Raw genomic sequence first — 23095 nt, forward strand, 5'->3', positions numbered from 1 at the left:
GCTGGGAGGAGACCCTGGTCAAGGAAGTAAGATGGGAGCTGGGCTGGATTCTTTGTCTGCTCCGACACTGTGCTCAGTGACTGCCTTGAAGATGTCTCTCTGCTTGGGCCTGTGTGAAGCATTCCTGAAGCATGTCGCTGAGTAGTTTCAGTGGAGAAAAATGATGGCTTGAGAGATCCAGGATTTATAACTGTAGGTTGCCTGTTAAATTGCAGAGCTTCGAGACTCTGCTCTTGGGACTCATAAATGATACAGGACAACTCCGGCTGACTGAATGCTCATCCAGTATCACTAGTCACCTCTTTTCAGGCCCTGCAAACTGACTTTGATGACACATGGCATAACACATGATCACGAAGCTAAATGCCTTCCCTATTGCTATGTCTCCAGGCAGTGCTGCAAGGAGCCTCTGGGAGTTCCGGCGGGAAGAGACCAGCCTCCATTTGGAGACCTTTGCTACAGGTGAAGACCTTCAAACAAGTCAAGCAGATATATCAGGAGCTCATCAGTTTTACATCAAGGTAAAGAGATTATTTTTCTAGCAAACTGAAGTGGCTAATATGATTTGCAAGATAAGAATTTCCATTCTCTTCCCCCTGCCCAATGATTCTCTGAGCATTTTCATTCGATTGCGGAAACAACAACATAGTGCATTGTAGGTTAGAGCCAGAAGTAATTCCTCATAATATTGGTAGAAAGATGTGTCTGTAGTTCTTTGTTGACAAGGTAGCAAACTGAGAGTTCAACAGTGTGCTGTGTTTTCTAGAAATAAGTTTCCTTTTAATTTCTGCATTTGGAACTTGGAGTGGCCCCAAGTCATGGAAGCACTTTTGGATGTCTGCAGCAACAAGAGGAGAGTGAGGTTTGTGTATGCTGAATTTCTGTTTATCAGCATTAAAGTTCTCTTCATTTGATCATCCAGAACTCACTCGTGCACGTAAGGGACAAACACTGGTGAATGAGGACAAAAAAGACCCCAAGAACTTTGTTAAATTTGTCAGTGCTATTTTGGGATTTTGAATATACTATGATTTTATAAGAAAGACAAGATTTTTGAATGCGGTGATGATGTGTGCCCTCTGTCCTTTATACTGACAAGATTAACTGAACTTTGTGTAGAAGGTTGATTTGGGGGAAAAAAAAATAGTAGCAATGGAAACAGTATTTTCCACAGTTTAAGATTAAACTTAGGTCCCTCTAAAGGTCTTCCAACTTCTGCAATTTTAAAATAACTTTTTCAAGGTCTTAAAGATTGAAGGTTCTGTAAATAAATTTTCCTTAATTCATCCAAGAAGAATAGCAGACTTTTCTTGTTAATCCCTCATTGATTTTTCTCTGAAGGCAGGGCTCTGAACTAGACCAAAGTTCATAATCTTAAAATTAGTGGAGGAAAACTCAAACTGATTTCTATTTTACCATTTGTATAGTCAGCATTTTACCCCATAATATCTGTTCTATGTGCTTGGAAGTAAGACCACCAAGCAAGGGGAGGCCCACAGGGCCCCCTCTGTATGCCATTCCCTTTCTCTCTGCTTCTCATGTCATTAAATTCACTTCATTTCTTCTGTCTGCCAGCAAGGCCATCTTGAAAAACTGAGGATATTGTATTGAAACCTTGGCAGAGCAGAAAAACTGACAACTGTACAGTAATTTCGAATGGGAGGGCAAAAATCCTGAAATACTTATCTCTTCAACGTTTCCTTTTGTTACATTTACCTTGGGACTGCATGAAACAATGCAAGCTGTGATAACCATGGGAAAAAAAATGCAGTATTTCTTTTACGTGTTATATAAGAAGTACAGTTGTACACAGTGAGGGCATAAGGACTTCATAGGAGCTTTTTGCATAATCTTTAGTGTGCACTGATGCCCTTAAATGGGGTGGTGGTGGTGATTCATGTACGGAAGTGCAAGGTGCCCTAAGCTTTTGGTGGTGCATTTCAATCCACGCACTATGCAGCCTTGAATGCTGTAAATTCTAGTAAATCAGTTTGTTCTGCATCTTTCTGCCTCTTTTTTCCCTTTGTTGGAGGGCTGCCTTGCTAACCAGAAACATATGATAGGAAGCAGCCACATGTTCTAGTGAAAAGGGCACTTTCTAGGTCTGAAGGTTTTCTATTTGCCCTAGATTTTTTTCATTGATGCAGCTGTAACAATTGGTGTCAATGATATGAATAATTGATCAAGGAGTTCTTGTTGCCTCAAGTAATATTCTGCTTATTGCTTCTCAGAACTGTTGCTGTTTGTTATACTACAGCATTGCTGGTTTTTCCTTCGTTCTTTGCTCCCACCCCTTTGTTCTCTGCCTCTCCTGTAGGAGCATGTTGTTTTTCCTTCAGTGTATTCCATATGTTACTGGGAAACGGGTTCTCCCTTTTAATCAACAACAACATATTTCAAAATAATCCATGGTCCTGGGAACTGTGGAGTATACACATCTGGTTTCCCATAAACATGAATTGCTGGCTTTACAAATGCGAAACATGTAGTCCTGGCCACAGAGTTAGCTCAAGTGTTCCGTAACTTGAGCCTGTATTCGAAATAAAAACAAAATTGTATAGCTTCTTTACCATACTAATAGAAAACATTTAATTTGCTTCTTGAAGCCAACCAGAGGGATGACGCAATGCTGTTCAAGCAGATTTATGGGGCCTTTTCTTCTGAAGAAATCAATACAGCTTGGAGGTGCTGTACTGGGAGCTGGCAAGCTGACTGTGATCCAGCTGTGTTCAACCATAAACTTCTGCACCACAAACCAAAGCTGATGATTTTGATTTATCCAGGCATTGCTATATCTGAGTTATTATGGTGTTGGGTTTTATTCATAGCTTTTTCTCTACTTTACTGCCATTAATACTAGATTGGAGTTTCAAAATAGAAATCTGCTTATGATTTTTTTTAATTGTTTAGAGGGTTTTGTTGCATTTCCTGAATTAAAGTACAGCTCTGTGTACATGCTACACATGACTTTTAGTGGGATCTTTTTCCTCAAAAACAAAACAAAAAACAGTCCTCCATTCAGACTGAGTGTTAAGGGCTAGCATAATTTTCTACTTTCCACAGAAGAAGCTTCGATCATTGAATGTTTTTTTTGTTTGTTTGTATTTATTTATTACTGCTAGAACAGACAAAATGAGAGTGTTGCTTTTACTCAGTCTAAAAAAGTTCTTACAATATAATTATTTTTTTCCTTAAGAAATGAAACAATCAGTGCGAAGTTTCATAGTAACCAACCTTTATGCTTTTATTTACTTTCTCGTTCCTCTCTGCCCCCAGTAAGTCTGCTTTGGCTGTTGAAACTCTACTGTAAAAAAGGAAAGAAACATCAACAGCCTCTTATTTTCCTCCATAATGGAGTTTCAGTCCTCCTTAAGTATTTTATTTCTGGCAAGAATTCTCTTCTAAAATAGCTCTTACAAAACGGTTTCTGATGCTTCTTTCTCCAAGTGGTGTCTGTATTATCTATGGAAGTTGCTTGGTGGTGGTTCGTTTGATCATGTTGATTGCCAGAAGGAAAATCAGAACTAGATAACTGTTTTCTAACCTTTTTTTTTTTCCTTATTTCTGATCACATTTCTGTAGTAACTTTGATGCAGATTTCTTTCATCTCTAACCATTTTTCTCTCCCATATGCCCAACAATTTCATCATGAGTAGATGGCATGAGAAGATGTTGCAGACAACTAAGAACTGGTTGTTGTGTAGATCTTCCTTAGAGCAGCCAAAGATGACAGGTAGGCTTGAGGCATTTCTTGCTGGGTATGTGCTAGCGAAGAGGAAGATGATGTGAGTTGTATGAGATTCTTAGGTTGGAGTTGTTTGGATTTTTCTTTTTATTAAGATGAAGGAGAAGATGATGATGAATGCAATTAAGATGGGCTGTAATGTTGCTGATTGATATTTTTTTTTTTCTTTGAAAAGGCTACCATTTGAAATCTGATATAGAAGTACATGGATCCAAGTAATTTCTAATGATTTTACTTATCTAGATGAATGTATCAGATCCACAGTCCTGAATTTGAATACAATTTGAAATAATATTTTAAAAAATTACCTATTTTTGGGGGGAAAAAGTAATTCTAATATAAATACTGAATTTTTAAGGTGTTAAATGTATCTTTTGCTATGGCAGTGCTTTTTTGGTAGTAGTGTGGATGAGTGTGCTGAGACAGTGTGATTATTATGTTTTGAATAAACATAAGGACAGTTTACATCTAGTATCTGCTTATGTAGATATAATAAATAGATTCTTGGATATCAAGTATTACCAAAAAATCTGAACAGCCTAAGTTGTTTTCTGAAATGCTTCCATTAGATAAACAAAATGTTTCAATATGAGCTTCATTTGATCTCGGTGGCAAAGTTGAGTCTTTGGTGTTTGTACAGTCGTAAAGTTCTTTGACATCTTTTTGCGTGTTTTGTCTCGTGTCAAAGAATACTGGATCATCAGAGGTGCTGCCTACTGCTATTCTCTAAAAGACAGAGCTATAAGGAGCAATACATGAATCTTTAGAAGAATGAGGTATAATTCCAACAAGCCATCCTGTCTTTTTGTTTAGGGGGGGGGCAGATTTTCCCTATATTCAGCCATTTCTGCTCAGATGGTTTCTATCTGGAACTGAAATGCAGTTGGCTTCAGCAAACAGGTTGTCGCGCTATGGACAAAACTTAGTGCCGGTGGGTTCTGGCCTGACTGTTCTAAAATTCTTGTTGACATGAAAGGTCTGTAACTGGCAGTCTGGTCTGAAATATACCATAATGCTTTGAAAGCTACACTTTATTCAAAGTTTCATTTACTGCAGCATATTTTCTTTGCTTGATTATGGTAGTAGGGCTGTATTCCCATATAAACACTAAAATGAAGTTGTTAAGAAGAACAGAAATGCTTGCAGCATTTGCACTAAAGTTCATGGAGCATGAGATTAGCTCTATTTAGGACTTTCCTACTTTGGAGGGATTAAAAAACCTTCTCAGAAATGGATAAATACAAAAAAAATTCTCAGACTAGCAAAGTAGTATGTAAGTGTTGGGAAGAAAGACATTTAATTATTACATAGAGAATAATCTGAATTGAAATGCCACATGGAAACCACTTTATAATCTTACCTTCCTACATATGAATTGAAAAGCAGGCAAAAGTACAAGGCATGACCTAAAAATGGTAGTCTTTAAGCTGCTTTGAATATGTTGTCTTATTTTTATCTAGCCTGAAATCTTATTTTCTGCAAGTAAAACCTGATTCAACCATTCTGCCTGTTGATGTTCTCATGCTTCTAACTCTGCCAAGCGTAGCTATTGCTGCTTCATCTAAAGAGTGGAGTCTGAGTCCTACTGGAAACAGAACACTGTCTGGAGGATGCAGACTTCTTAAGAAACTTAAATAAGATAAGGCTAATCCTATTGTATGCTTCCACTTTAGGAGTTAGTATGGAAACTTGCCTTTCCTTATTATGGCCCCGTACTACTGGCTAGGTGCCTTATTGGATTTCTCCCCAGGTTTTTTCTGAACTGTTGGCTTGGTAGACATTCGTATTAATAATGTTTCATGCAGTTGTGAATTATTGTCCTGTTGTGCCAATTTCCAGACTTCCAGGGGAAAGAAAGCCTCTTCAGTTTTTATGGGTCAGAGAAGGTGAAAATGTGTCCACCTAGTCTTTTGGTAGTGGCAAACTTAGTTTCACTGATGAGGCATGTTTCATTTTGAAATGTTTTACATAAGTAGAAATAAAGCAAGGATTAGTATACTAAGTCCTTGTGGTATTTTGCTCAGCTCATTTGTAGCTTCGGAAGAATTACTGTGCATTGAGTAGACTGTTTGAAATGTAAGTTTGGATGGAGACTGAATCAAACTTTATAATCTTGCCTCCTGGAAGAGCTATTGTCAAGTATTTCAGAAACAAATGTAAGAGTTTTCCTTCAGGTGTGGAAAGATAATCTACTTCTAGTATTTACCTTGATCTTTTCCATTTTGAGATTAAACTTCAGTCAATTTAGTCTGTTCTGTAATCTTTTTCATTCAGTCATGTAACTGCTGTATGAAAATCTACTTTTTTGAATCGTGCCAAAATCTTGGTTTTGTCAACTTCCTGTTGCAAAGATTTCCACAGTTAGTTTGTAGGTTGCTTTAAAACACATTCATGCAGATTTAAATGCAAATATATACGTTTAATAATTGAATACAGCTTTTTGCCTTGTCCCTTCTATTTTTAGACTCTTGTCATGTTATCTCCATACCCTTAATCGTTTTAAGTGCTTTCTACAAACCTCATTTTGTTTAGACAGGAAAACTATTGCAGTGCCCTACCCACAATGTTTTTCAAAATATTATGCAAGAGGAGAATTTCTGACTTCAGAATGAAGTTAATTTAGTTCTCTAAACCAGCCTTAGCTTTCTTAAAATGTGCAGCATAATAGAAGATTTGTAGAGAATTAGGGTATTAGAAACATGCTTTTCTAGCTCCCCTAAAATTGATTAACTTCTGTAAATAAATCCTAAGCAGTGATTGTGTGCAAGTGACTAATATTTGGTCTCTTTCCTTCTCTTCTAAGGAATCTGAAACCTTGGTAAGTCCATATAGTTATCAGAAGGTTTTGACTCAATTGGAAAGGAGCATTCCTGGGAATTGAAGTCTAGATTAAGAGAAGAAACTTTTTGTTCTTAGATCAGCAACGAACTCACTTCATGGCCTTGGGCACGTCCTCTTGGCTTCCTTGCTCCAGTTCCCTATTGTATCCACTGCTGCCACCACCACCATAAATTCCTTTGCGAGCTTTGGAGGTGACTGTCAAAGCCATTCATTATTCAGAGCAAACTCTGCTTCATTTGCTATGCAGTTACTTAAACTGCGGTGGAAATACACAATTGAGACTATAAAGAACTCCAACCAATGGAATAAAATCAGCTTGTGCAATGTGTGTTTCAGTAATGTGGATTTGATTTAAAGTAGTTCAATTTTAGAGCTATCAGTCTCTAGAAAGACTGGTGGAAATAAAACTGGTTAAGAACAAGAGTACTGTGACCAAAATAGTTAAAATAAGAAGGGAAGAAAAGTTCCATCCTAAAATGAATACGTGGCAGTCTTATTGTGCCTGAGTTTTAGCACTAATGTTTTCTGCCAAGTAAATTAAATTCATGAAGAAAAGCTGGACTCCAAGTGTTGGACTGCTAGTATTTTTTCAGGAGGTTAATGTGATGAAGGAGAACAATGATAAAAGGAAGCTTAACATTTAAGAGTGGACCACTGTGAGAGGTCTTTGTGCCTGTGTGTAATGTGAAGACTGAGTGTCCTGTTAAGTTTACTGTTGTATGTTTTCTGCTTAGTTTTTTGTGTGTGCCAGAATGTACTCAGGGAAGACCCATAAACTCTTTCCCTTTTTTCCTTCACAAATGCATTTATTTCCTGTCTAACGTTGGAAAAGAGGAGCAACAAAGGAGAGGTTTTGTTAAATACGGCAAAATCTAATTACAGCCTGATTTAAAGCTACATTTACACAATGGCTGAGGGGTGAGTTCACTTCCATAAAAACAAACTCGTTGGCTTCCTACTGTGCATTGGGGAGTGAGGACGGGTGTCCTGGAGAGCTGCTGCCTCCCTCTGCTGGCACAAGCTTTTCTTGCGCTGTGCTGAAGCTGTACTACATGGTAAAAAAATAGGAGTACTCCTATGCAGAAGAATATTGAAGCATCACTTTATTGGTGTGCATTCATTTTGCCTGCCTGCCTGCAGTATAACCAGTAATGTTGTGTTACCTGTGTGATTGAGTCTGGCTGGATGTTTGTTTCCTATGAGCAGAAAGAATCTTGTTCCTCAGAATGGATGGTTGTTTGCTTGAATCTGTGTTTTGAATGGTTGTATCTCTAATGGTTGAAAGGGGAGCTACTGGTGAATTAACCACATTTTCTTTGTCAATATTCATTCAGTGTGCACCTCTGAAATGTGCAAGCTGTCATATTGGTTCTCTGCTGAAGTATCTCCATGGGTAATATTGGTGTAGTTGGCTTAAAAATTTTGATGTTTTTTATTTTCAGCTGTTCCCGGTTCAAGTGTCTTGCTGTTCTTCTAACTCTGTTTCTGAGAAGGAGGGAGGGGAGGGGGGGGAAAAAAGGTTGCATATCTCCAACTTAACAAAAGTTGATGGCTTGTATTCTTTTTCTCCTGGAATAGCCTTTGCCCAAGACCTCCATGACAGATGGTATTGTTACTGCAGCTTTACAGTCATCTGAGACTGACATGTGCATGCTTTTTATTCCTTTCATGTTTCCAGCTGGTGAATACCATTTTTAGCAGAGTTTTTGATGACTGTTGTGAAAGTAAGTGCCTGACATTGCACTTCATGCTGCTGCAATTGCTTCCATTCTGCTTCTATAACTCAAAAATTCACCTGATTCTTTTCGTGTGACACTTCAGTTCTCCTCCACCTTCTTGATTTCTTGAAGCTTGGTGCCATCAGAAAGTCTCATCAGTGCACTCTCCTAACTTATAGCAAGACCTCTTATCTTTTTGATGTAAGACTTTTCAAAATAATTTCTCGACCTCTCCTGTCTAGCAATATTTTTGGTTGTGTTTATGAATTACTTCTGTTGCTCTTTCTCCTACTTCTGTTGGCATCATCTCTATCTGAAGTGATAATTTCCCATGTGGCATCCTATGAAATGTTTTACTGGTATAGAGGTAAACATACTGCCATTACCCACAAAAATCAGGGCTAAGGAAAGACTATGAATGAGTCAAGACCAATACACTTTTTGCAAGCATATGTTGCAGTTCATCGTTTTAGTTTTTGATGTATCCTTTTTTAATCTTTATTCTGAGTTTGAGATTGCTGAGCCATGTTTGAAAGCTGCCTTGGAATAAAGGCATTTGAGTGAGTGGCAGTCTGGGGCATGTCAGTCAGTTGGTGCCTCAGGGCAAGGGGGAGGCCTTGGTAGAGAAGAAACAGGTATGGGCAGCATGAGTAAGTGGTGTTATGGGAAGGAAAGAGGGATGCCAGAGCATGCTCAGGAGAAAGCATTGCAGAGAGTGATGGGGAGACAAAACTAGAGAAGGACAGAATGTAGAAGTTGAGCATTTGAAAGAGGATATACTGAGTTGTGCTGAGGCTCTGCTGCATAGTTAGTATTGCAGAAGGAAGGGCAATAAGGCTATAGAGGGCTTGTGAGAGAGGAACTGAGGAATCAGAGCCTGACTGGGTGTTCCTGATAGGTAAAGAATGAGAAAAATTGGCTGACCTTTCTGGCTGTATGTGGGCCAGCATACAAAGACGTAGAAGGTCACAAAAAGCAGAGCGAGCCTGCGTTGTACATGGCCTTCAAACTTTAAGGTGTCTGGCGGTGCTAGGAGAATCAGTTTGTGCTCTTAGCCTATTCTACCTGGTCATGTTAGAACCCTGACCTAGTTAGGGAAGGAGATAAAAAGTAGAAAGAAAATAAAAGTCATGTCCCACCCTTCACTAGTCCTCTGAGGTGTATGGGTTTCCTCTTCTTGATTGGTTTTCATGAATTGAACTCTTCATAAAAACTAAAATAAAATCAGTAGTTGGATAGATACCCAAATGCTAGTCAGTGTCAATATGGGGAAATGACTCAGGATGAACTACAACTGCTTTTTTATTGTTAGTCCCCTTCCTCAGCTTTAGTGTTACAAAATTTATTGTTCCAGGAGAGGCAGTGATTTTCTACAACTTTCCCTAATAAATGAACAAACAAAAAGTTCCTGCTGTTTCCTTGGTGGATACATTTTCAGAGATGCTGAACTAGTCAGCTACACTAATTGCAGAAATACCCTATTAAACTACTAGGTATATAATTTTATTACTTCCCTGAAAGAGTCATAAAGAAAATCAAATTCTGAATCTGTGAAATTTTTAAAAGGAAGACCAACTTAAAACTGTGAACAAGGATTCAGTTGCACGAAGGACATGATGTAAAATTAAATAATAAAGTAACAATGGGTCCAGTAGGTCATGTTAATCAAATGACTGCTAATCTGAAGCATTAAATTCCTGCTGTGGATTTTACACTTAGCCCTGGTTAGTACTGACCTGTAGCAACGTGGGGTGTTGAGCCATTCAAAGAGCTGTGGTGCCTTGCTCTCTAGCCTGAAGACCTCCTCACGATGGAAGAAAGCTCCCTTTGTGTGTCATGTGAGCCTGAACTTCTAAGGCGGTTGCCCAGTTTGCCAAAAGCAGGAATGTTCCACCAAGCAGCCTTTTTGAGATAGGCTTTATCCTTCCATACGGGTGTTGATGTCATGGTGGTTATCATGGTAAGTCATCCAGAATTACCTGTTGCATGATAAAATGAAATATTTCCACTCAGGACTGTTGAAATAGTTTGCTTCATCTCAGTTTGTTTATGTGGAAATTTTTGAGTTGCTTGCAGAGCATTGAATGAAAAGAATCTCTGGTTATTTTCCCAAGATACTAGTGTTGGGCTCTCTGACTTGTATGAATTCTGAGGTATACAAATAAAAGAAAGTCATTTTTTTTCATTGAACTCATTGGAAGTTGACTTTATTTTACACCATCATCCTTGAGTTAAGAGAGCTTGTTATCGCAGCAGTTAATAAACTCCTTAATAACAGGGTTCTTAATGGATTTAGTAAGCATAAATGCTTATGCTAAATAAATTCACAATCTACCGCCTAAATCAGCCTTCCCTAATTTGTATATGCCAACATCTTGAAAATAATTTTCTGATCTATAAGAGAAGAAATGGAAGAGGCATATGTATACATAGATCTGTTTAATAGTGTTTAAAAATAATAATAATAAAAAGGCTCTTAATGCTGTTGCCTGCTGCAGCCACAATTTCTAAATTAGATTAGGTGCTGTAAGCTTTCAGAGGAGTGAAAGTATTTTCTCATGTGTCACACAAACACTATGTGATAAGAAGTGCTCTGTGGTGAGCTGTTTAAGCAGACAGCAAGCTTAGGTATGTGACCTCAGCCAAAAACTATTCAGTCACATCAGTGTGATTTAAGTTATCTCTACCCAGAATTGCTTGGCATTGAAACTTCATTATTCTGATAGCTAAGCTCTATATATTTGCATCAGTTCTAGATGAAGTTTTGTTACATGTGGAGTATTCCAGTAGGATTTTGTCCTCTGCAGAGCTTTCTAATCTTTGAGTTGTCTCTTTCTTCTTTGTATGCTATATTAGTAAGAATAGGTAGTTTTGAATAAATGTATATACGCCACACTTACTTTGTGACTCTTTCAGTTACACCTTGATAGCACTTCTATTACACGTTCTTCTGCAATGCTTATTCACTTGAGGTTCTGCTGTGATAGGCAGCCTGTAATGAAAATACTGACTCATCCAAATACAGTTTTTTCTTTATTTTGTAAGACAGATTGCAAGATAGTTTAAAATTACAAGTATTAGATCACATTTTTGTTGAATGATTGCTTATGATTCTTGCCAAGTTAGTGCTCTTACTCACCTATTTTAGTCATTGGCCAGGTTTTAAATTTCACTGTTGAGGGAAGCAGAAAAAATTGTTTATGGAGTCTCCTGAATGATGATTGCTTCACATCTCTTTAGCTTAATGTTTTGATGGTACTCCTTGTGTTAAAGAACTTTGTATAAAGAACAAAATGAATTCATCTCGTAACATAAAATATGGGTAATCTTGGGAAGCATTATCATCTGTAAGGTGAAGGTTGGATGTGCATATGATGTAGTCTTCCATTCATAGATAGATTGTGCACCCTTTAATTTTCAAATGCTTTAATTCCAGTGCAAGCAATCGAATGACTCACCAGTTATCTAAAGCATCAGGTAACTATACCTATATTTAGCTTTGTTCTAGTTTCTTATCCTTGTTTCTATCTTCATTTTCTCAGTTGAAAGCTATAGTGAGTTTCGTTAATGTTTAGAAAAACAAAAACCTCAAACAACCTGGGAAGCATTCCTAAGTGTTCTCATGAGTATAACCTCTGCAGACTCTTCAAAGGCTCTTTCTGTTTCTGCTGATAGTCAAGGGATGTAGAGAATAGGTCTTCAGGCTTCTTTCACAGTACCTTCTAACGCAAAATACTTCATCCACTATCAGGTAACACTTTTTAAGTTGGACATGATATCTCTATTAGAGAGAGGTATCTTCCCTCTGCCAAGGCCTCTGTCCTGTTAGCAGTGTCCCTGATACGGACCAGCTCCAGCAGTGCCTTTGTTCTTCTAGTAGGTCATTGCTGAGGCATGAGATGATGGTCCCATGTTTGAACTGTGCTCTGTAAGCCCTAAGAAACGCACAGTGACATAAGTGAATCTCACAGAGAAGATGGGAACCAGTTAATTTAATAACATGGCTTTTGTCTGTAAAGTAGAGATCAGAAACTTCCAAACTGCTTTTTTCCTTTGCTTTGGAAATGTTTTGTGCTACAGACAGCAGTGCTTAGCCACTTTAGCAACTTACTAGATGGAAGTGCTGGCTTGCAGAGGCTCAGACAAGAAATCAATACTGGTTTTCCATCTGGCTGCCCTAAAGACTATGCAAATTAAAATTGTTTATCTGTGTAAGGAAGAGAAAGAAAAAAAAAAATTAAAATACATATACAGTGCTAGAAATACAGTTAGTAAATATGAGCTGGTGCTTGTGCTGCATCTGGGAAGGATCTTGTATGGATAATTGTGTTGATAAAGTAGTTATGGTAAGTTCTCCTGAGAGCTGTAGTAGAATGTGCAAATAATGTATTTTGTTTTTCCTCACAAATTCTGCAGATCTGCTTCCAGCAGACTTTCCAACCTGATGAGGTGAGTGCAGAGGCATTGCCAGCTAGAAGGCATGCTTTGTTTCTGTGGTTCAGTCTCCTGATACCTCTTAGGTATGGATTTAGTTGCCCCCTTCTTCTAGACATATGCTTTTATCATTTTCCTTTTGTTTTGTTGTTCTGGGCTTTTCAGACACAACAAACTTCTCAAGTGCATCCATGCATCTCTTTTACCACTAGCAGATCTTAGGCTTTTTTTTTTTAAACACAGCTCATCTTGTGTATCCCCACTTAGCAGGGTTTGATACTTTCTGCTCTTGTATTTTATTTATTTCACAAGAGATACTCTAGTGTATGATATCATTGGGAAGACTTGAAGGTGTCTCTGATCTTATTCCAGCTGTTCTCTTCTGCTAGTTTTAGGAGTTGAAGTGTGTATACAGAGCCAAAAAAATCTCATTATTGCTAAAGGTGAAAGATAATCTTAAGGCCTCCTCTTCATGCATGCTCAGATCTGTAAAAGTTAATTTAAATCACACAGTCTGAATGAGAAGAGAGGTATCTGAATCCAGGTTGTTTTTTTTTTTTACCCTAAATAGCAAAGTAGATTTAAAAATATTTTTTATTCATACATCTAATGTGCTTGTTTCATCACATTGTACTGATGAGATACAAAGGAGTAGTAGAAGCTACTATTTGCTGAAGTACTACACTAATTTACCTCGAGATGACTATATTCTAGGTACCCAAAGAGAAAGTGAGCTGTCTAAATTTTTCTCAGCATCAATATTTCAGAGCTATTTCAATTCCGTATCTGCTTCATTAAAAACGAATTATATAAATGGTGTGGTTTTAAGTACTGAGAATAACTTGAATACTTTAAATAAGACAAATGGTTAAGATTTTGCACTATAACATGTGCTGGGCTGATGAGTGTGAAAACTCAGTCCTGTGAGAGTTATTTACGTTTGCTTCCCTTTGGTCCTTCCAACCATGAATATTTATGCTAGTGTATGGGATATGGGGGGGGAGGACTGCATGTGGCAATGCAGCTGAGTGTAGAAATTATGGGTTTCTTTATGTGTCATGCATCAGTTTCTGTTATAAAGTATGAATATCATGTACAGTGAAGTAAATGTTAAACACTTATGCAACTTTGAAATTTCCTAATGTTTCCCTTCTCTGGCAGCCCTTTTACTGTGGTTATATTGCTTATGTTTTGACTACAGACAGCTGAAATTTGCTTTGAAAATATCAATGTCTGTTTAATTTGCTGATTAGCTTTGAAGCAGTTTCTTTCTTACACCCTGATTAAAAGGGATGTTTGGAGAGCAAGGAGAGACTTTCTTGTTTATATGTAGCAGAAGACTGCTGTAGCAAGAGATGCCTGTTTGAGAATGACTGAAAGCTCTGGTTCTCACTTCACTTAATTTTTACTGCTTGCCTTCTTGCCTTACTTTCTGATGGCTTTGTACCAAATTTCTACAGGGATTATGAAAAAAAAAAATAAAAATTGTTTATTAATAACATAAAATCACTGAAGTTGGAAAAGATCTCCAAGATCATCCAGTCCAACCATCCACCTATCACTAGTATTTCCTATTATTATGGGATTATTGACTTCCCTTTCCATCTCTGGCATGTTTGGGACCTTTAAGTTCAACACTGAGATATCATCTGCTTTAGGATGCAGGGGGAAAAAACAAAAACAAAACAAAACAAAAAAATAAGCGAAAACAGTGTAATCCTTCACGATGTATAATAGTGGAAAAGATGTGACATACTTGTTTCATGAAAATTAGGTTCAGACCTGTATTAAACTGCATTATTCCTAATCTTATGTTGACAGAAATTCAATGCCCTAAAACAATGTGGAGTCATCACTGCTAAATTACAATGCCAGTGGCACAAGGACTATGTACTGGCAAGTTGTTTTTGTTGTACTCTTCTTAGTTTGTTAAATGTGAAAGTGAAGGTCATGGTGCCCACATCTTAGAAATCTATCATGGAAGCACTGGGGTTTTGCAGCTGAAATAGAGAGACAAAAGGAACCATCTGGCTGAGATTCCCCAGGTTGGGATGAATCTCTGGATGTCACCTGACGGCATCCTGGTTATTGACAGCAGTAGTACTACAGCTGGTCACTTTGTTCCATATTGATATATACTGCAAGGAAACTGAGTGGCAGTTTCTTCCCCCAGGCCTAGGAGGGCAAGGTGAAGAAAAGGCCTGCTGTTTCTATCCAGGAAGAATTGGAGAAGAATGGACAGTAAGTGTTTTGGCCTTGAGATGTGGCAGAGGTCTCCTGATGTGCATTTTCCATCTCCTTAAGAGCACTCCCTATCTCCCCTGTTAGTTGTAGTAGGGTCATTGCTTCCCTTATGTTTTAGGAGAAACACTGTGAAGGAAGGGGAGTGTCGGTTCAAATGGTCAGGGAGAGGAGAAAACGAGGGATCTGAGTCTCTAGACTTTAGGATTGGGAATGAATCTGTCTGCATTTACACTAATTTTACATGACCCTGGCTATGTAAATTCATTGTTAATTTTACATTAGAGCATTGGCTAAAAGCCACAAGCAGTCTTGGAAGCAGGGTCTGGTCTTATCTGCCCCACAAATATCAGCTGCCAGGTCTACAAGCTGCCCGAGGTGTAAGTACACTCTTGTTAGGGAATAAGTCCTGAAGAGTTATTCATACAAGGGCTTTTGGCTTGCTCCATTAAATAATTAAGCCTCTCTTCCGGGAGAAGCATTTCATGCATGCCAACAAAATGCTTCTGGTTTCTTGTAAGAAGATTGTGAGACTGGTTTTGGTACAGCAAGTCATAGTTGCTGGCTGTATGTGCATACAATTTCTGGTCATGAAATTAGCAATATTTCCAAGATTAAAATCTCAATTTATTTTACACTTAGGTAAAAAGTCTTGAAGTTTAGTAATCTGTCTTCAAACTTGTTACCTTTTGAAATGATAACCGAAGTCATTGCAATACAAAGCAAGTTTTCTTCTCGGATTAATTATTCAGAGTGTCTTTAGCCCTTGTGTACAGTAAAGAGATCTGAGAGTTGCTCTGAAGCTCAGGATTATGGGTGTGGGCTGGAGACTCCAAGTCTCCAAGCTTTACCATTTCTGGGCGGTTTTCAAGTGAGTGCCTGCATGCATTAGCATCTGCAAAGAAACACCCGGATTCTGACATTTGCACCTTGACTTGCTTTCTAATTGTGTCTTGCAGCTTGACATAAACACCTTCTCATGTAAGGAGATGTGAGAGAGTGGAAAACATTCTTTGAAGAATAAAACAAATTTAATGAAAAGGGCTTTAGAGAGCCTACTAGGTCTTCATTGTCATCAGAGAAGATCAAAGAAAGCCACAGAGCTGTACTTTCTAACCAAAATTGGAAGCAACATTCTTAATTACAGAAGTGAGCAAGTCTGACAGTTTTTCCTTCAAAGGAAGGAATGCTACATCTCGTTCTTCAGCTATTGCACTGTTTGCAGCACAGCATTTTTGAAAAATTACACCTGTCCCCTAATGGAAGGCTTGCATTTAAAGTCCTGGGCCAATATAGATGTCTTGGTTAGATATGAGCAGCGTAAGGTTTTATCACAGTTTGCATTAAGGTGGTCATCAGGAAAGAGACAGTAAATAGGAAAGGAGAAGAAAGTGCCAGCAGTGGTGATGAAGATTAATGGTGTGGAAGTACTGGAAGTGTACTTACCATACTGCAAGTTGTTTTTTTTGTTGTGGTTTTTTTTTTTCTTCTTCTGCTCTTCCACTGAGGAAGAGCACAGGTCTGTGCTTGTCTGTCAGCTTTCTGACTTTAGTGATGCTCTTGGGATCCCTATTTTCCACTACATCAAGTACAAAAAATGTATCTCCACTTACAAAGCCCTCTTGTGGCCTGTTCCAATATATATTTAACTTCCCATGTCCTTGTGAGCGGTTGAGTTTTGCTACCCTTATACCTCATGTTATGGCTTGAGAATCTTCTGTTGTTCAAATTTATTTATTTATTTTTAAACCTGTTTATTATGGTAGGCAGATGTATCTCCCTTACTTGACTGTTAATAGAAGTGACCTCTGCTTTCACTAATACATTTTTACCAGCTTTGACTCACTGAGGTCTTGATCACTGGGATCACAATCATTGATTTATGTAAGTCATGCATATACTGTACATAGCCTGGAACCTGGATCCACTGTTTATGGCTATTTTCTTGCTTACCGTGTTACTGTTGAGCAGTGTGGTCCTTTTCTGTGGTTTGTAATCCTCATGGACATTTAGTTGACTATCCAGAAGTCATGAAGTGGTGTCAAGGAGGCACACGTGTTTGTCTTGTTAGTGTGTGCTCACAAATGTATTTCAAACTGAGCTGCTAGTGTAGTAACTGTTGTTGGGGTCAGAGAAAAGAGGAGTGGAAATACAGGGACGTTAAGAATATTTGTGTAGTTTGCTATTGTTGCTGAAATAGGATATGGAGGGAGAAGAAAACATTACAGTGAAGAAAGAGTGAAAGGAATGTGGGTGGAAATGAAAGTTTTGATATTGGGACAGAGCTGCCAGAATGGTGTGTGTGACAGAAAATGTATTTTGGGGTGTTATGAAGTCTTTAAAATACCTGTCATTTGAATTTGAGATGGCTGTGTTCTTGAGGATGCAACCAGAATAAAACTAACATCAGTGCCATACCTGGTTTTGTGGACAAAGTGTAAGAACAGTAAATCTCTAGCAGGCTTCACATCCTTCTTTACTGTGTTTACTTGAAGGATCCATCGTGGGTGGGATGAAACACGCCTTACTGGGCAGCCTGACTGCTCCTCCCCTGGTTCTTAGAGGTGGTAGTGGCAGATTGATGTCTTCATTTTGGTCACTTGGCTTTTCAGTGAAGACTGCCAATGTGTATGACTGCAGAAGCAAGCAATGATGATGGAGTGTGGGGATTTCTTGTTTGATTTTCTTAAAATGAAGGGAAAGAAAATAAAATATGAGTGCTATTTAATAATGAAAATAAAATCTGGGCTTAGATCAGTATTAGTGATGTCCTGCAGAGATTCTCTGGCTTTATTATTGTGACTTCTCTGCCTGTTAAGTACCAGGAGGAGCAGTACCTGGGACACATAGGGGTGTAATTAGCATATTTAAAATGAGTCCTACAGTTGAATGTTAACTTACTCATTTTGAAATATGATCAGTAGCATTCATATGTGCATGGACATAGATGCACGTATGTACAGGTAACTGCTTTCTTAGCAGACTCAAACTAGCATCACTTCGAGAAATGCCCATGCTCCATAAAATGGATATAAGTTTTGTTGTTTTTTTTATTATGCTGAGTGCCAACCTTGAAGCCTGGCATTTGTGACTTCCTGAGAAGGTTTGCTTGGCAAACACTAACGAGTGTGTTTTATTTCCCTCCATGAATGATGGGCTTGTGTTACATTTACCACCAATTTACAGACTTCCAAGACTTCACCAAGCACTTGGTGTGCTCTCTCCCAGCCCAGCAAATAACTGCTGTGAAGTCAAAGGCAGTTTTCACAAGGAAATGAAAATAGCACTAGATAAATCTTTGGGGGAAGCAAAATTGAAATATAGAAAAAAAAATATGAAAAATTGTCCCTTCATATTTAATCTGTGTAAATGTAAAAAGTACCATACACAAATCTCAATTTTTTTTTTCTTTTCCTGTTATGTATACAAAACCATGGGATAGTTTATCTTGCTTTCTTCTAAAAGTCAAATGAATGCGTTGAGCCAAGTAAAATATTCATTAGAGTAATTGGTTCAGTTCAACCTTTTAGGACTACAGCTTGGAAATATATGTGCTATTGCCTTTAGAAATGCAGCATGCTGCTTCAACAACCCTTTTATTCAACTCATTTTCTTCCCATGTGTTTTCTATATTTTGCAAAACCTATTTAAGTAAAAGCTGTAGCAGTTTCCAAACAATATTTGATGTTTTTTAAGTCAAACATTAACTGTTAGCCGTTGTGAAACATGTTTAGTTGTAAGACACATTGGGAGTCTACTGGCTTTAAATATTTTTGAATTAAAACCATAGGATATGTAAGTACTTACAAAAGTAACATAGGAAAAAGTTATTTGTTCCTCAAATAGCCATCTGTCTGTTAACTCATTTAGATGTGCTTAAATGAAGTGTAAAACTTATTAATATGATAGCTAGGCAATTTTCAGAGTAGGATTTTTTTTTCAGTTTCACATGAAGTCGTCATACCCATAGGTTTTCATTTTTCCTCCCCTCTGTGATGGGCATCTGCCTCGAACCATATGGTTGTGGAAAATGTTGATTGAAACAGTTCTGTCAAGATCATGGCTGGAAGAAAAGCCTACCTTACTTTTCACTTCTAAAAACGTTTTAGAGCTCTTCTGCTTTCATGTGGAGGAACAGGAACTCGAAGTTCAGCCCAGATGGATCCCCTGTGCCAGGGACAGGCTTATGCTTTCTATGAAAGTCTGCCGAATATTGGCCAACTCGCCTACCTTTCACAACTTGTTCACTTCCAGCAGAAATGTGCATGGGCTGAGAAGCTCCTCTATCCTCAGGAAACCTTTCCCAGCCCCCATTCCTGACGTGTGTAGATGCAGCCATATCCTTTCCCAGGTCCTGTGCCTGATCCAGACTTCTGTGTGTGGTCATCACAGGCAGAGAGGAGGCTGGCAAAGCTCTGCCTTGTGCCCAGCTGGGATTTTAGCAGGTTGCCTTGGAAGCTGCTACCAGCTCCAAACGTCAGACCCAGGATGCTATTCTCCACAGCTTCCTTTCCCTTCAGACTATCTAAAGATCAGGAGTGTTGTCAGAATTGATACAGAAATTGAGGCTGTTAGAACTGACTCATTAAGCTAACTACAGTTGTTTAATTGAGTGTTGATTGTTTTGCAGGAAAAAAAAAAGGTATCTCTTGAAATACCAGTTTTGCAATTGTCAAACAGGAACCATTGTAATGGAGGTTGTGGGCAACCATGTCATGTTGATAGACCCCGCCTCCAGCCAAACATAGGTTACCTTAGAGAAGAACATGGGTTGTACTTCCCTCTGGAGCCAGCAGTTCACTGGAAGGAGGCAGGAGAATGGATGCATGATGAAGGGAGCTTAGAGGGCTTGCAGCTGTTGGACAAAGCCAGGGGGACCTCTAGGCTTAGCAGCCTGAGATTTTTCAAAACTGGGAATCCTGTAGCAGCTGACACTTCTGTTTTCTTGATCTCTTTGTCACCTGTCATTGGTGTCTTGGAGATTTGTGAATGTGGATTACATTAAAAGAACGACTTAGTCTTGGTATCTGTCTGTCTGTGCTTACCAAATATGAGTATCCCCAACAGCTGGATCAGAGCACTTGGGTCAAGACTATCAGCTTTATTCACTTTACTACCTTTGGCAAAATGTTGGTAAAAAGTATTCATGAATCTGATCATCAAAGAAATGAGAATCTTCTTCACCAGGATTTGCTCTCTTCAGATCTCTTTCTGTTAAGTTAAGATGCTTACACCTGTGTGTAAGCATCCCCACTCTTATTTATGAAATACATAGCTTTCTAGATTCGAGTCATTCTGCTGAGAAACTTGGAATATTCTAGAGTTTTAAAGAAGTGGTTTGTAAAAATTGATGAGCTCCTTAGATAACGTAATCTGAAAAGAAGACTTAATAAAATAACCCCTATAGTTGATTGCAATACAAAACTTAATGCCGATTGAAAGTTGACTCAAGGAGCGAAATGTCACTCTTCCTGCATTTCATTTTTATTTCTATCCCATATACTGCTTTGAGAATGTTTTTCTTATAGAAATGAAGTCTGCTTCTAGCAGAGTGACTTTTTATGAGCAATTTCCACTGGCAGATTAAGTAAGCTATTTGCATATTATCAACAAATGGCCTTGCGCTGTTAGCACAAGGAAGCCTTATTCCATTGGTAACGTTTTATGTAGTAGCAAACATAATTTTAGTACTGAAGTAAATATGATAGATAAATGTTTATGAACAACCTATAATATCATGTATTTAGACAGTGACTGATGCTGTATGGTGCTGGTGATAAGAGGAAAGAAGTGAAGAAATGCTAGCATGAACACAGAAATTACGTTCATGGGTATGTGTAACATTGTGGAACATCTTAACAATGTGTTGTAAAGTTACATACACCTAATTGGGTACTATGGTGACACTGTGGCAATGTCAGTCCTGAAAAAAACTGCTTTATCTGGTGAGGGGCATCTAGCTAGCTATCTGGCAATTCTGAAAAACAGGCTCTGTATTTCCATCTTGCCAGTCACTTTTGGAAACCATATGGCTGCTGTGGAATAAATGAATATGTGAACAGTATGGCAATAGGAGGCTTCAAAATTCTGTTTTGTGCTAATTGGAGAGAAGACTCGTTGAACTATAAGAGTTCAGGAATAATAAATTCCTGTGCTCGGTTTTTTTCATTATTATTTAGATGATACTCTGTTCTCAGGGGTTCTCAGCATCTTTCTAGTATATCGTGGTCTCTTAGATCACAGTGTCCCTTAGTTTTGTGCACTTAGACCTTAGAGAGATATTTATAAGATGAAAGTAAGTTCCCCATACTTCTAAGGAGTGTTTGCTCGTGGAAAGTATTTTCCAAATGAGTCCAGTTGTTTTGCCTAATGGCAAAAATGTCCTTGGCATTTCCACCACCTCCTTGTGAAAGCTTAGGATGTCATGTGCCAGTGCTCACAGAAGCTCTCAGGTTAGCCGAGTATCTGCACGAGTGAAGATGTGCAGGATAGAGGTGGTCCTGTTGACGTCTGTGGGAGCTGCTATGTGCTGAATGCCTGTGCTGAGTGCCTCAGAGGTCTGCGTTGTGAGTTGTGAACTACTGTAAATGAATCCATCAGAGGTCTACAGTGATTGCGCTGCTGATGTGTACATTCAAAACAGGAATTCTCACTGACAAAGTAAACTGCTAGGTTATGTTGTCTCACTCATAGATCCAGAAGCCGACAAGTGGTCAGCTCTGCAGGCGCTCTCCTGAATACATCCTTGAGCCTGAGACCCCCCACTCCTCAGAGGCAGATCATTTTCCTGGAGCCGAAGCAGCAAAATGGGCATCTTTTCCTCCCCGCACCCAGGCCGCTCCCAGCCCCAGGTACCGATCCTTTGGCTGGGAGGTGTGACGCGCCCGCAGTGGCTGGGCGCTCCGGCAGGCAGCTATAATTAGCTGAGCAGCCGCTAAGCAGCGGTGACAGGGTGGGAGCCGCAGCGAGCATGTGCCGGATCCTGCATGTGCCTGGCTCTTATTGGCAGGCTGGGCTGCTGCCTGCCGGTTTGATAGGTTTCCCCAGTAATCTGCGTGCTGCATTACAGACATAGATACAGAGGTACTGCGCGCACGCAGCGCTGGAGGTGCTCAGCTCGTAGCATGAGAGCCCGCAGATGAAAGGCATTGCTCTTTGTTACCAAACATCAGTACTCGAGGACTGCTAGCCGCCAGCGGAGAGGTCGGTGGAGGAGTTTTACTTCGTGGTAATTACTTTCAGGTCTTTATCTTTCCGGTAAAACACAGCCGTGCATGAAATGAATACTGTTAATCATGTCATCTGTTTAATTTGATCTTACTTTAGTTAATATTGTGTGTGCTCTGGTGGGAGAGCTGTCAGATTACCAAACGTGTCATTAGAGTGGATTTAGTAGAAAAACAGGGTGTGTTTATGCAGGAATATTTCTTTCGTTTGAAATCTCTAGCCTGTGCGTGTGAGTAATTTTCCTGTAGCCTTTTGTAATGCTAATAGAAATATTGCTTTTATTGGAATGCGTTGTGCAAGCAATTGAATTAGAGCATTTATGACCATTGGTACACGAAGAGAAATCTCCTAACAGTGATTAGTTTAAAGGATAATTTTGCCAAGTGTTCTTTAATTTGATCAGAGTAATGACTATCCTGGTGCTTCTCTCATGGAAAGAGAGAGAGATGAGGAGTATATGCTATTGTTCTTACAACAGAGATGCTGTCTGGGTGGATTCTTTGTTTCATCCACGGGTTTTATTTTCAGTGGCTTTCAAAATGAAACTAAAGGTACCCTGCCTGGTAGACTGCAGTATATCCATTCCTCGCACACGCACACATAGGTATATTTGTCTGTATTGTTCTCAAAGGCTGAATTTTGGCCCAGAGCCTTGTTTATCGTCAGAACTGCCTTCAGCAGTAGCATGAAACAAGATGGGTATGCCAGTTTTTCCCCTGTGATTCCAAGACTTTCACAGTATTTACCACTGCATCCATTTAAGTTCTCATTGTTCTTGACCTGCGCATCAATGGATGACAACTTTTCCTGTAAAAACCATGCATATTTGATGAACAGGTTTTACAGCTGAAGCTATAAGGACGATGAGGAAGCAAGCATGAAGTATTTA

General features: G+C 38.9%; 1 protein-coding gene across 4 annotated transcripts in view; it reads left to right on the forward strand.

Moving 5' to 3' along the window:
- The first annotated feature begins 370 nt into the window (after positions 1 to 370).
- The window catches only part of FAM110B (family with sequence similarity 110 member B), a 75695-nt gene continuing 52970 nt past the window's right edge, over positions 371 to 23095 (forward strand). Inside the window, exon 1 of one of the 4 annotated variants that reach the window (XM_010708955.3) lies at positions 371 to 521. The gene's annotated coding sequence lies outside the window, so the exon portion shown is untranslated. Of the gene's footprint in view, positions 522 to 22004; positions 22222 to 23095 lie in introns of those variants that run through there. The other 3 variants (XM_010708958.2, XM_010708957.2, XM_010708959.2) reach the window with 3 other exon arrangements.

Source organism: Meleagris gallopavo, chromosome 3, assembly GCF_000146605.3.
Source record: "Meleagris gallopavo isolate NT-WF06-2002-E0010 breed Aviagen turkey brand Nicholas breeding stock chromosome 3, Turkey_5.1, whole genome shotgun sequence".
Lineage (NCBI taxonomy): Eukaryota > Metazoa > Chordata > Aves > Galliformes > Phasianidae > Meleagris > Meleagris gallopavo.